The sequence below is a fragment of the Mobula hypostoma genome, chromosome 11 (assembly GCF_963921235.1).
Source record: "Mobula hypostoma chromosome 11, sMobHyp1.1, whole genome shotgun sequence".
In the NCBI taxonomy this organism is placed as follows: Eukaryota; Metazoa; Chordata; class Chondrichthyes; order Myliobatiformes; family Myliobatidae; genus Mobula; species Mobula hypostoma.
In genome coordinates, this window is record NC_086107.1 from 2,712,557 (window position 1) to 2,723,572 (window position 11,016).

The window sequence follows — 11,016 nt, forward strand, 5'->3', positions numbered from 1 at the left end:
ACCTCTGCCTTAAATATACACAAAGACTTGGCCTCCACAGCTGCCTGTGGCAAAGAATTCCACAGATTCACCACTCTCTAGCTAAAGAAATTCCTCCTCATCTCCATTCTAAAAGGACAACATACTTTTCCCAGTCTGTGTCCTCTGGTCCTAGATTCTCCCACCATAGGAAACATCCTCTGCACATCCACTCTATCAAGAACTTTAACAATTCGATAGGTTTCAATAAGATCATCCCTCTTCTGAATTCTAGTGAATACAGTCCCTGAGCCATCAGACACTCTTCATATGACAAGCCATTCAATCCTGGAATCATTTTCATTAACCTCCTTTGAACCCTCTCCAATTTGAGCACATCTGTTCTGAGATAAGGGGCCTAAACCTGCTCACAATTCTCCAAGTGAGGCCTCACCGGTGCTCTAAAAAGTCTCAACATTACATCCTTGCTTTTATGTTCTAGTCCTCTTGAGATGAATGCTAATATCATATTTGCCTTCCTCACCACAGACTCAAACTGCAAATTAACCTTTAGGGAATCCTGCACAAGGACTCCCAAGTCCTTTGCATCTCAGGTTTTTGTATTTTCTCTCTATTTAGAAAATAGTCAACTCTTTAATTTCTTCTACCAAAGTGCATGACCATACGTTTCCCAGCACTGCATTCCATCTGCCACTTCTTTGCCCATTCTAATCTGTTTAAGTCCTTCTGTAGCGTCTCTAATTCCTCAAAGCTACCTGCCACTCCATGTATCTTCATATTGTCTGCAAACTTTGCAACAAAGCCATCAATTCCATCATCCAAATCATTGACATATCAAATCAAGTCGTGTATAATGTAGAAAACAATTGGTCCCAACACAGATCCCAGTGGAACACCATTAGTCACTCGTAGTCAGTCAGAAAGGGCTCCCTTTATTCACACTCTTTGCTTCCTGCCAATCAGCCGCTGCTTTATCCATGCTAGAATCTTTCCTGGAATACCATGGACTCATACCTTGTTTGGCACCTTGTCAAAGCCCTTCTGAAAATCCAAGTATACAACATCAACCAGTTCTCCTTTGTCAGTCCTGCTTGTTAATTCTTCAAAGAGGACTCAACCAGCAGCTGCTCTTAAAAACCCATCCCGCAGGCGCTCTGGAAATTCCCCTCCTGTAATCCAGCACCAACCTGATTTTCCCAATCTACCTGCAAAATGGAGTTCCCCATGACTATTATAATATTGTCCTTTTGGCATGCATTTTCTAACTCCCTTTGTAATTTGTCAATCCACATCCAAAAACTCCGAGGGAAAGTTGGCTCTCGCAATTCTCTCTTGAAAAAATTAGCAGGTACGAAATGGGGAGCTAATGCTCACACACTTAGATCAACTGCCCTAGCACTCTGCTATGCACCTGCAGAATACCGTGCACCTGTGTGGGGCAGATCAGCCCATGTGAAGAAAATAGACCCGTTGCTTAACAAAGCCTGCCGAATAATCACGGGCACACTGCGCCCCACACCCACTAACATCATTTACAGACTTGCAGGCATTGCTCCCCCAGAGATTCGAAGACACACAACAAAAATTGAAAAAGGTAAACAGAACTCGGATCCACGGCACCCACTACATCATCATGTGCCAGTTTCCAACCGCCTAAAACCGAGGAAAAGCTTTGCTACAGTGGAGGAACTACCGCACGGAACATCCCCCCGAGCATACAGGATTGACCTCTGGCAACAAACAGAAGCCAAAACCCCACCAAACAATACAGTGCACGACCCCACAGAAATGTCGCCAGACGGGGCACTGCTTGACAGACGGAAGTGGTGCACTCTCAGCAGAGCGAGAGCGGGAGTTTGTAGGACGGGAGACAAGATGGTGAAGTGGGGTTTAAAGACCAGCGAATCCTGTGAGTGTGGCGAAAGGGTGCAGAACATTGAACACGTTCTGCCCAACTGCCCACTCTCACCTGATTGAGCTGAGATAGACCCGCTCAACATCAACCAAACAACACTAGACTGGCGGGCTGTCTGGGGTGACAAACTATGATGATGATGATTTGTCAACCAGATCCTTACCACTGTTTGAGGGTCTGTATACAACTCCCATCAGGGTCTTTTTACCCTTAGCTCTATCCACAACGATTCAACACCTTCTGACCCTCTGTCACCTCTTTCTATTGATCTGATTTCATTTTTTATCAACAGGACAACGCCATTCCATCTAACTTCCTGCCTGTCCTTTCAATGCAATGTGTATCCTTGAACATTAAGCTCCCAGCTATAATCTTTCAGCCTTGATTCAGTGATGCCTAAAATATCATACCTGCCAACCTACAACTGTGCTGCGAGTTCATTTACCTTATTCCATATACTGCGCACATTCAAATATAACACCTTCAGTCCTGTATTCACCCTTTTCAATTTTGTCCACCTTTTATGTTACAACTCAATCTGTTGGCTGCAATTTTGCCCTACCAACGCCCTCTACTCACCGCACATTGCCTCTGTTTGTAAACCAGCTCCCTCATCTTTAGCACTGTTACAGTATCCACCTTTCCGATGATACTTCTTGCATTAAAAGACAGGCAGCTCAGGACACTAGTCGCACCATACTCAACCTTTTGATTCCTGACTTTCTCTGAGTCTTACCAACGTCTGTCTCCACAACCTCCCCACTAACCGTTCTGACACTCTGGCTCCCATCCACCTGCAACTCTAGTTTAAACCCCACAGTGCAGCTCTAATAAACGTTCCCACCAGGATATTAGTCCCCTTTAGTTCACGTGGAAACTGTCCCTTCTGTACAGGTCCCATCTTCCCCGGAAGAGAGCCCAGTGATCCAAAAATCTTATGCCCTCCCTCCTACACCAATTCCTTAGCCACATGTTAAACTGTATAATCTTCCTCGTTCTGGCCTCACTAGCATGTGGCACCGTAGCAAACTTGAGATCACAACCCTGTAGGTCCTGCCCTTTAGCTGAGCACCTAACTCCACGAACTCCCTGTGCAGAACCTCGTCACTCGTCCTACTGGTGTCCTAATGGTGGTCCTACATGGACCACGACCTCTGGCTGGTCACCCTCCCACTTAAGAATGCTGAGGACTCGATCCAAGATATTCCGGATCCTGGCACTCGGGAAGCAACAGACCATCGGGAATCTCATTCTCATCTTCAGAACTTCCTGTCTGTTCCTCTAACTAGCAAAATCCCATCACCTCAGCATGCCCGTTCTCCCCGCTTCCCTTCAGGGTCACAGACTCAGTGACAGAGCTTTCCTCTTCTTTTGCTTTCTCTGACTGAAGCCTCAAAGAGCTAAAGCCTTAAGATCGCCATTCTGACTATGCCCACTCAGTCTAAGGCCACTGTGACGACGGCCACTGCGTTCGCCTCTGCCTTCCTTTAATATGTTCTTACTAATCAAACCCAAACGCCGACTGGTCGCTGGTCAAAGCTTTACTCCACTGCCGTGACCCACTCCTGCCTTTTATTCCCAGGTGGTGGAACTGACTGAGGTCCCCTCCAACTTCGATGTCTGGATTGGCCGCTGGTCAGAACTCTATGTCGGTCCACGGGCAACTCTTCTGCTGTGATGAGACCACCCCCAGGCTGGAGGTGCAGCACCTCATATTTCATTTGGGTAGCCTCCAGCCTGATGGCATAAACCTCAATTTCTCTAGCTTCCAGTGATTTTCCCCCTCCACCTTCCCTCTTCTTCAATTCCCCAGTCTGGCCTCTTCCCTCTTCTCCTCATCTGCCCATCACCTCCCCCTGGTGCCCCTCCTCCTTCCCTTTCTCCCAGGGTGAATCCTCCTACTCTCATGGTCCACTCTCCTCTCCTATCAGATTCCTTCTTCTTCAGCCCTTTACCTTTCCACCAATCACCTCCCAGCTTCTTACTTTGCCTCCCCTCATTCACCCACCTGGCTTCTCCTATCACCTTCTAGCTTGTCCCCCTTCCCCTCCCCTCCACCTGCTTATTCTGGCATTTTCCCCCTTCCTCTCCAGTCCTGAAGAAGGGTCTCAGCCCGATATGTTCATTGCTTATTCATTTCCATAGTTGCTGCTTGGCCTGCTGAGTTCCTCCAGCATTTTGCACACGTTGATCTGCAAGAATATTTTTTCAAACACTGTAGAAATACCTAGGGAATCTACAGAAATGTGCCGGTAATTTGTGGAAACTGCAGAAATATCTAGAGTTTGCAGGAAACGGGCGGGAGGATTTGGCTGAAAATGCAGGAACATTTGGAGAGTTTGTGTAAATCACAACAAGAACCCAGGAATGTTCAGAAACTGCCAAAAGTAGCCAGAGAGCTTGCAGAAGCACAGGGAATGTCTGCAGCACTTGTAGGACAGCTTACAGAGCTTGTGGAAACTGCTGCAGTTTTGCAGGAATGGGTAGTTTTTGCAGGAATGGGTAGAGTTTTTGCAGGAATGGGTAGAGTTTTTGCAGAAATATCTGGGGAGATAAAGTGCAAAAGTAGACAGCTGTCTGACCATCAGTGGCTCAATTCTACTCCTATGTCTTATGGTCCAAGACGAAGGTGCAGAATGTGAGTCTTTCCCCTCAGATTCCCCAAAGGCATTGCCAGTTACCTACCACCGTGCAAGGGTGGTCCTTGCATATTGAACACACATCGCTTCAGACCATGCAGAATTAATAACTCTCCTTTCAGCATGAGCTGCTGGGTCCCTCTAACACTTTGTGTGTGTGTGTTACTCTGGATTTCCAGCATCTGCAGAATCTCTTGTGTTTATGATTTGCTGCTTCTCTGTGAAGTCTCTTTGAGGCATTCCTATCCTTCACTTCTGCGGGAGTTCAGTGAACCCTCTCTCACTGCTCCCCTCTGCTGCCCTCCTCACCTATCACCCTCTACTTTGTCCTCCTTCACTTCCGCTATTTCTTATTCTGGCATCTTGCCCCTTCCTTTCAAGTCCTGATGAAGGATCTTGTTGATTCTTTATTCATTTCCGTAGATGCTGCCTGACTTGCTGAGTTCCTCCAGCATTTTGTGTGTGTTTCACTGTACATTTAATGCCTTAATGTAATTTGACAGATAAAGCTAATCTTTTTATGTACTGATCACCCTCTGGGTGAAAAAGCTCCCCCCTAATTTCCCATTAAATCTCTGCCCTCTCACATGAAATCTTTGCCCTCAAGTGTTTGACTCCCTACCTCTCAGAAAAAGATTCACTCTAACTGTGCTCCTCATTGATTTTGGGAACCTCTATATTGTGCGCAGGTTTGGTTGCCTACCTACAGGAAAGATAGTAATAAGATTGAAAGAGTACAGAGAACATTTACAACGATGTTGCTGGGACTTGACGATGTGAGTTATAGGGACTAGTTGAATAGGACTTTATTTCCTGGAGCGTAGGAGAATGAGAGGAGATTTGATAGAGATATACAAAATTATGAGGGGTATATAGATAGGGTAAACGCAAGCAGGCTTTTTCCACTGAGGTTGGGTGAGAAATGAATAAGAGATCATGGGTTAAGGGTGAAAGGTGAAATGTTTAAGGGGAACCTGAGGGGAACTTCTTCACTCAGAGGGTAATGAGAGTGTGGAACGAGCTCCCAGTAGAAGTGATGGGTGGATGGGGGGTTCAATTTTAACACTGGAGAAGTTTGGATAGGTACATGGGTGGGAGGGGTATGGAGGGATGTGGTCCAGGTGCAGATAGATGGGACAAGGCAGATTAATAGTTCAGCATGGACTAGATGGGCTGAAGGGCCTGTTTCTGTGCTCTAGTGACTATGACTCGATGGCATTAGTCACGGAATTATGCACCATCTTGGCCTGAAATATTGACTGTTTAGTCTACTGAAAGCCCACAGAAATTCTCCTTCTATCCTCAGTGAAAAATGAACAGGGATCAACTGGTCAGACCTCTGAGAAGTCCCAAAAAGCTTCACACTTACTAAGGAGAAAGTTAAAGAAAAAAGCTACTGTGATAAATCACCATTCACATACAGGAATCCCAATGAAAGGTCCAAAACATCAACAGGTTATTCCCCTCCACAGATGCTGCCTGAGCTGCTGAGTTCCTCCAGCATTTTGTGTGTGTTGCTCTGGATTTCCAGCATCTGCAGAATCTCTTGGTTTCATGTGGTCATGAAGTTTTTAGTTTTGTGCCAGTAGTACAGTGCTAGAAAAATTACTTTTAAAATTACTCTAAGTTACAAAAAATCAAGGAAATCCGTGGACAGAGGCAAAGAGCAGCGAGGTGGAGAGGTTAATGAGTCAGCCCTCATCCTGGAGTCCAAGTCATCACTCCCTGAAAGTGGCGACACGGGCTGATCGGAAGGTTAAGAAGGTGTATGACATGCATTGCGTTCAAAAATCAGGAAGTTGTGTTGCAGCTTTATAAAACACTAGTTAGGCTGCACCTGGAATATTGCATACAGTCCTGGTCAACCCGTTATAGGAAGGATGTCGAGGCTTTGGAGGGAGTGCAGAAGAGGTTTACCAGGATGCTGCCTGCATTAGAGGGCATGTGCTATCATGAGAGGTTGGACAAACATGTTGTTTTCTCTGGAATATCAGAGGCTGGGGGGAGATCTGATAGAGGTTTATGAGATTATGAGCGGCAGAGATAGAACAGACAGGGAGTATCTTTTTCCCAGGGTTGAAATGTCGAATACCAGAGGGTATGCATTTAATGTGAGAGGGGGTAATTTCAAAGGAGATGTGAGGGTCAAGTTTTGGTACACAGAGTGTGGTGGGTGCCTGGAATGCACTGCCTGGGGCGATGGTAGTGACTTTTCAGAGATGTTTAGATGGGCACATGAATGGGAGGATATAGACATTGTGAAGGCAGAGAGGATTAGTTTATCTGGCCTTTTGGTTACTAATTTAATTGGTTCAGCACAACACTGTGGGCTGAAGGGCCTGTTCCTGTGCTGTACTGTTCTCTGTTCTATCACAGACTACCAGAAGATGTTAAATGGGCCAAATGGCCTTCTCATTAGCCTATGTTCTAACTGGATGTCTCCAACCTGCTTATGAAGGGGTTCAGGTATTCCCAATCTTTCTTCTGCCGTGGACCCTCACCATTAACCGAGGACTCCATGGACTGCAGGTTGGAGATCCCTGTTCTACCCTGTCCATATCACAGCAGGTAATAGACACAATACTGCCAATGGCCTGACTAACCAACCAGTCTGGTAACTGCTGTTTGTTGTCTAGTTTCCAGGAGAGGGCTCTCAAGTGCAGTGACTGGCTGTCATTCAGTATCAGACTCACCGGGCCGTGTCCCTCAGTGAAATCAGAACGGAATCACGGCTCTCAGCAGTCACGCGCAAAGCCCCTGCTCTGCGATCAGATTCATGCTTGTGAATTCCACGGGATTACAACCTTCAATTAATAGTGACATTGCTCAATATTCTGCATTTGTTTTGAGATTTCTTTTCTTGGAAATACATTTGAAGCAGGGCTCTAATTACCTTAGCAAGGGAGGGAAGCTGGAAGAGTCAAAACCCATCTGAAGACGGGGTTCTGGATCTGCTCTCGGTAGCATCCTCAACAGTTCCTGAACTCTGACGTAACTGAAATTCCCTGTTAGAGGCCATGCTCTCTTCTTGCTGCTGCCCTTGGCAAGAAGGCAGAGGAGCCTCAGAACCCACACCACCAGGAACAGTTATCACCCCTCAACCATCAGGCTCTTAAACCAGAGGGGTAACTTCACTCACCCCAACACTGAACTCTGCCAACAACTTATGGACTCACTCTCAAGGACTCTTCATTTAATGTTCTCAATATAGGACCAGAAGACCAGGAGCAGAAATTAGGCCATTTGGCCCATTGAGTCTGCTCCACCATTTCATCATGACCGATCCAATTTTCCTCTGAGCCGCAAACTCCTGCCTTGTCCCTGTATCCCTTCATGCCCTGAACAATCAACAATCTATCAAACTCTGCCTTAAATATACATAAAAACTTGGCCTCCACAGCTGCCTCTGGCAAAAAATTCCACAGATTCACCACACTCTGCCTGAAGAAATCCCCCCTCATCTCCGTTCTAAAAGGACATTCTTTTACTTTGAGGCTGTGTCTTAGACTCTCCCACCATAGGAAACATCCTCTCCACATCCACTCTATCAAGGCTATTCAACATTTGATAGGTTTCAGTGAGGTCACCCCTCATTCTTCTGAATTCTAGTGAATTCAGGCCCAGAGCCATCAAACACTCTTCATATGACAAGCTATTCAATCCTGGAATCATTTTCATGAACCTCCATTGAACCCTTGCCTGTTTCTGCACATCTTTTCTAAAATAAGGAGTACAAAATTGTTCACAATTTTGATGAATGCTAACATTGCCTTTGCCCTACTCACCGCAGAATCAACTTGCAAATGAACCTGTAGGGAACCCTGCACGAGGACTCCCAAGTCCCTTTGTACCACGTTTTATATCTCTCTCTATTTAGAAAACAGTCAATCCTCTCATTTCTTCTACCAAATTGTATTCACTTCCCAACACTGTATTCCAGCTGCCATTTCTTTGCCCATTCTCCTAATTTAAGTCCTTCTACTTCTTCAGAACTACCTGCCTCTCCACCTACCTTCATATCATCAGAAAACTTTGCAACAAAGCCATCAATTCCATCATCCAAATCATTGACAAATAATGTAATAAGAATCAGTCCCAACACAAATCTCAATGGAACGCCACCAGTCACTGGCAGCCAGAAAGGGCTCCCTTTATTCCCACTGCTTTATCCATGCTAGAATACTTTCCATAATACCATGGGCTAGTAGCTTGTTAAACAGCCTCATGAGAGGCACCTTATCAAAGGCCTTCTGAAAACCCAAGTACACAACATCAACCAATTTTCCTTTGTCTATCCTGTTTGTTATTTCTACAAAGAATTCCAACAGATTTGTCAGGCAAGATTTTCCCTTGAGGAAACCATGCTGACTAGGCCTATTTTATCATGTGCCTCCAAGTACCCTGAGATCTCATCCTTAATAATTGACTCCAACATATTTCCAACTATCAAGGTCAAACTAAATGGCCCATAGCTTTCTTTCTTTTGCCTCTCTCCCTTCTTGAAGAGTGGAATGACATTTGCAATTCTCCAGTCTTCTGGAACCATTCCAGAATCTAGTGATTCTTGAAAGATCATTACTAATGCCTCCATGATCTCTTCAGCCATCACTTTTCAAGTCTGGGGTGTAGCTATCTGGTTTAGATGACTTATTTACCTTCAGACCTTTCAGTTTCCCATTATTTCTCTCTAGTTATGGTAACTTCACACACTTCATAACCCCTGATAGCTGGAACTTCCACCATAGCGTCTTCCATAACGTTGCAAAATACTTATTCTGTTCATCCGCCATCTCGTTGTCTCCATTACTACCTCTCCAGCATCGTTTTCCAGCAGTCTGATATCCCCTGTTGTCTCTCCTTTACACTTTATGTATCTGAAGGAACTTTTGGTATCCTCTTTAATATCACTGGCTAGCTTACTTTCGTATTCCATCTTTACCTGCTTAATGACTTTTTTATTTGCCTTCTGTTGATATTTGAAAGCCTCCCAATCCTCTAAATTCCCACTAAATTTTGTACAATTATATGCCCTCTCTTTGGCTTTTATGTCGGTTTTGACTTCTCTTGTTAGCTACAGTTGCAACATCTTTCCTTTAGAATACTTCTTCCTCTTTGGGATGTGTATATCCTGTGCCTTCCGAATTGCTTCCAGAAATTCCAGCAATTGCAGCTCTGCCATCATCCCTGCCAGTGTTCTTTTCCAGTCAATTCTGGCCAATTTCTATTCTGCTTTGGATTCTGCTTGGTTCGTATTCTGCATGGAGGTTGGTGACCAGTGGTGCTCCGCAGGGATTTTTTTCAATGACCTGGATGAAGAAGTAGAAACCATAGAAACTACAGCACAGAAACAGGCCTTTTGGCCCTTCTTGGCTGTGCTGAACCATTTTCTGCCTCGTCCCACTGACCTGCACATGGACCATATCCCTCCATACACCTCCCATCCATGTATCTGTCCAATTTATTCTTAAATGTTAAAAAAGAACCCGCATTTACCACCTCGTCTGGCAGCTCATTCCATACTCCCACCACTCTCTGTGTGAAGAAGCCCCCCTAATGTTCCCTTTAAACTTTTCCCCCCTCACCCTTAACCCATGTCCTCTGGTTTTTTTCTCCCCTTGCCTCAGTGGAAAAAGCCTGCTTGCATTCACTCTATCTATACCCATCATAATTTTATATACCTCTATCAAATCTCCCCTCATTTTTCTACGCTCCAGGGAATAAAGTCCTAACCTATTCAACCTTTCTCTGTAACTGAGTTTCTCAAGTCCCGGCAACATCCTTGTAAACCTTCTCTGCACTCTTTCAACCTTATTTATATCCTTCCTGTAATTTGGTGACCAAAACTGAACACAACACTCCAGATTCGGCCTCACCAATGCCTTATACAACCTCATCATAACATTCCAGCTCTTATACTCAATACTTTGATTAATAAAGTCCAATGTACCAAAAGCTCTCTTTACGACCCTATCTACTTGTGACGCCACTTTTAGGGAATTTTGTATCTGTATTCCCAGATCCCTCTGTTCCACTGCGCTCCTCAGTGCCTTACCATTAACCCTGTATATTCTACCTTGGTTTGTCCTTCCAACGTGCAATACCTCACACTTGTCTGTATTAAACTCCATCTGCCATTTTTCAGCCCATTTTTCCAGAAGGGTGGGTTAGTAAGTTTGCTGATGACACAAAGGTTGGGGGTGTTGTGGATAGTGTGGAGGGTTGTCAGAGGTTACAGCGGGACATTGATAGGATGCAGAAATGGGCTGAGAAGTGGCAGGTGGAGTTCAACCCGGAGAAGTGTGAAGTAGTTCATTTTGGAAGGTCCAATTTGAAGACAGAATATAATATAGTAAGACTCTTGGCGGTGTGGAGGATCTGAGGGATCTTGGGGTCCGAGTCAATAGGACACTCAAAGCTGCTGCACAGGTTGACAGTCTTATTAAGAAGGTGTATGGTGGGATTAAGTTCAAAAGCCATGAGGTA